We start from the raw sequence: 4621 nt of genomic DNA on the forward strand, positions 1-4621 counted from the left end.
CAGTGTCCTCCTGCAAAACAGCAGTCACCTAGGCAAGGAAGTAGTCCAGCAAGACCCCACCTCAGTGACTCCAGCCCTAGCATATGTTCCTCTTGATTCCATTGTTGAGCAGTGGTGACCTCACTCTGCAAATGGTCAACACTGAGACCCACCCCTGGGGTCTGCTTCGAGAGAGACCCTATTTACATAGCAACCCAGAAGAAGGACCCTACTCTGGGACAGCCCAGCCAGGAAGTCTCTGTTAAAATAGCAAGACCCCATTCCAGGGGTAGGTCATCAGTTAAACCCCATACCCAGGGGAAACCAATGGGGAGGCCTCACCCCTCTGTACAAGCAGATGGGTAGCCTACCCTCCTGTGATAATGAACAGCTAAGCCCTCAAGCCCAGTGAAAGCCAGCAGTAAGATCATGAGACCAAGCACAAAAAAACTTGAGACGGGTAGGACCAGAACCTATCTCTCACATAAAAAAACGCTAAGTGACAAAAAAAGAAGAAAAAAAATGAGCAAAAAACCCCCCAAAACAAAGCACAAAAAAAAGAAGTTACAATGGCAATAGCGAAGATCAAGGTATAAACTTAGAAAACAACAATAGCGTCACATGGCTACATGTGAAATCTCAAAAACAATGCAATTTGGCCTCAGGCCCAAAAAGAATTCTTGAAAGGACTTAAAAAGGATTAAAAAAAAACAAATTAGGGAAGAAGAAAAATTGGGAAAATGAATAACAATGCAAGAGAATCATGAAAAGAGAGTCATTAGCATAGGGAAGTTATAAAAAATCACTGAGGAAAATAACTCCCTCAAAATAAAATTGTCAAATGGAAAAGGAGGTATATAAAAACTCACTAAAGGTCATAATTCCTTAAAAATTAGAATTGAGCAAATGGAAGCTAATGTCTCTTTGAGACATCAAGATATCACTTAGCTGTCCAGTTTCTTCTCCACTAGACTGAGACTACTTTGAGAAGCCTGGATTGTCTTTTGCCTTTCTTTTTTCCCCAGGGTTTTAGCACAGTGTCTGGTATTATTTATTTATTGGCTATTTCATTATCCAGTTCTTGGCAATAAATAGACACTCAGATAATATCTATAAATGATAACATATTATCCTAAATAATATCATAATTTTACCCTTAAGAACCAGAATCAGGACTAGGGCAATTTGAACCAAATCATTGATTAGGAAAAATGATGAGAACAAAAGTCTGATTCTCAGCCTATTCATAATTCACTTAAATTTATAATGAATTCCAGAGATGGCCACTTTTTGTGAGTTTCAGAATTTGAGAATGAGAATTGGTTGGACTTTTCATGCTGAGGGAGAGAGGATTTCATATGATGCCCATCCAATTTTGAACTTTCTTAAATGAAATGTCATCTTTGCTCACCTTCAGCTAAGCTCAGAATAGTTCAAACACAATATGCTGCAATCAATGACAATCTACATTGATTTTTCTATGTAAGATTAATCCAAAGAATGGTCTATTTATAGCTAACAGCCTCGTGGTAAGGAAACCTGTTCATTGTGCTTTTGAACCAGAGGACCTCAAACATGATGTACTGAGCTTAAGGGCCCTGACAATCAGTTAGTTGGATAGCAAACAATATTTAAGAAGACAGTGACCCAGACTTTGATTACACAAGACTACAACTACCTGGAAAGTAAAAATCTCTGGCAATAAGCAAGCACATTGTTAACATGTTAAATAAGTGCTTTGACAATGGAAGGGGTTTCCATTGCTGAACTGAATTGAGTTTTGGAGTCATGAAAGCACAGGGTCAGTTTTATAAAATCCCTCACCATTTTTTACATCTTTTAGAAATGATCAGCATTCTGTATAACGTAATAACTTTTGAAACTAAGGTCTCAATTGAATAAAGGGAAAGTTAAGGCAATTATGCTTAACTTGAGAGGGATCATAGCATAGCAGGTAACGAATCTGCACTTCAAAATCAGTAAGAGTAGGGTTTAAAACCCCTCTCTAACACATCCTGGTTCAATGACCATGGACAAGTTAGGTAACATCAAAACAAGTTGGGAAATTTCTAGGACTATATTATAAAAGAATTGCTATCTGCATAAGTGGAGAGAACCCTCTATGCATTAGTGGAAAAAAACCTTTATGAAAATCAAAACAGAAGTCTAGCCTGTGCCCACCCCCAGAAAAAAAAATTTGATTTAATAAACATGTCTTCCTTTCACATCCATTAAACAAACCAATGTATTTTCTTTTATTTCAGTAATTGTCTTAATTCTCCATTACATTTTTTTCCCCAGTAAAGGACTGGCTTAATAGAGATTTCATTGTTTGGCAGAGTTAATACCTATTATAACAACAACATAAACAGCCACTTTTATATTTGATTTTGTATTTATATTTTATACAGTGACCTACTATGTCCCAGTATGCTCAATGTTTTACAAATATTATCTCATTTGCCCATCTTACCTGTAAGTTGTGCTACCTAAATAATACCTCTCTGTTACTGTACATTACATGGACTTTTAAAGGAAAAAGGAATCAGGCACTAGACTAAGGGCTTACAAATATCTCATTTGATCCTTACAGCAGACTGAAGAGGCAGAAAGTTGTTATTTTTTTCCATTTTATAATTGAGGAAAAAAAGGTTAAGTGACTTATAACTGGTGTCTGTCTGAGGCTGATTTTGAAGTCGGGTCTTTCTGATTCTGTCTACCTCATGATCCAACTGGTTCAGCAGGAATACCTGCCATGTATTCCCTCTTTCCTTGAAACACATTTCATGGGGGGAAATATGTATCTATATTTTTTTACATGATTCCATTTCATCCAACATTTTTTACGGTTTTAAAATTGCTAATCTATTAACAATATGAATTTCTCTAAGTAGAAGAACCTTAACTTTTTCCACAAAAGGTGAAATATTGAAAAAGGATATTGTTGCTTGAATTTTGCTAAGATAGAAAGAGAGGGGAGTTACTCAGGGTCTCTTTTCTGTGGTCCTTCCTATCTTTCACTTTCTCATTCCCTATCTCTTTCCTACCTTGCTTAGGTTAGAGTAAGAGGGTTATCTACCACCTTCTCCCTGCACCTATGAAGAAATCTAAATTCATTGCTCTTTTGCTCTGCTCAGAAATCACTTCACTCATCAATGGCTCTGGCATGAAACTCAGTCTTTTTAACCTGGCTGTTTATTAACAATCAGTTTTGTCAATTATGAATCAACAAACAATAATGGATCAGAGTGATACAGCAAGATATTCCAAATCCAGAGAGAGAAGGGATATAGATTATACTAGGCTGCATTCACCCTTTTGAAGCTTTTATAATGAGCTGAAATTGTTAGAAGATTCTCCAGTCCCCTTTTCCTCCTTCTCCTCACACACTATGTAAATAGAACTAGAAGAATGAACCCATTGGTATGGGTCTCTCCTCACTGATGGCAATGAGAACCCTATATATGAATTGGCTATGATAGAAGTTTCAGTCAGATCAATCCTTGAGCTTCCAGTGTAAATTGCACCAGCTGAACCCACTCTAAACTTCTCATCCCTAGAGAAGGTTCTTCAGAAATAAGAAGCAGCCTGGAAACATTGGCATTTAAGGATCTATAATTTGACACCAATTTACCTTTCCAGTGCTCTCAAAATGTTCTCTCAAAAATAATGCATTCTGCCAGCAGTCTAGATGACACACTAATGCCTGAATATGACCCAAGTTTTTAATACATTTGTTCCTTGGTTAATTTCTCTTCATCCTTCCTTTAGTAATCTATATGCTCAACCTCCAAAGTATTAAAAACAAAATAAACAAGAATGAATGAATGATTAAAAAAAGTTATTACCTGGTCATTTAAGGAATTTCCAAGCTACTTGATCTGGTAAAAAGAGAATGAAAATAAGTAGAATATAAAATAGAATATAGCAATTGCATAAGAGGAGTATAAAGTGCCATGATATCAGTAGAAGGAGAAATTTCTACCTTCTGAGAGAACAAGGTATAGCTTTCTGAATAGTCTTTATGCTTCAAATCTCTCTCTGCAATAGGCCATCCTCCATTTGGATGCCAAAATGATTTTCCTATAGTGTTGCCCTGACCAGGTCACATGCTTACTTAATAAATTCCAGTGGCTTCCTATTAGCATCAGAATCAAGTAGAGACTCTTCTCTTTGGCATTAAAAACCCTGCCTATCTTTCTTTATTTTTTTTCAATTTATTCGCTTCCAGGTATCTGATGACTGAATGTTCTCTTCCAGGTATCTGATGACTGAATGTTCTGATCTATCTACTATTCAACTCCTTATATAATTCCTTATAATGTCCTTGATGTCCTACCTGCCCCCCAAATTCTCCCTCCTCACCTCTGTCTCCTCATCCCTTGATATCCTTCAAGATTCAACTAAAATTCTACATCTTTTAGGAGGCCTTTTTTAGCCTTACCTCTGATACTAATATGTGTTGTATATATCTATAGCTATAGCTATAGATATATGAAAGATGAGAGATAGATGAGAAATGGATAAATAGATAATAGACAAAGATATCAAAATCTTATATGTATAAAGTTGTTCATAATTTGTCTTCCTTTTAATTAGAATGTGAGTTCCTTGGCAAGAGAAGAGACCTTGTCTTTTACCT

The sequence above is a fragment of the Macrotis lagotis genome, chromosome 3 (assembly GCF_037893015.1).
Source record: "Macrotis lagotis isolate mMagLag1 chromosome 3, bilby.v1.9.chrom.fasta, whole genome shotgun sequence".
NCBI lineage: Eukaryota > Metazoa > Chordata > Mammalia > Peramelemorphia > Peramelidae > Macrotis > Macrotis lagotis.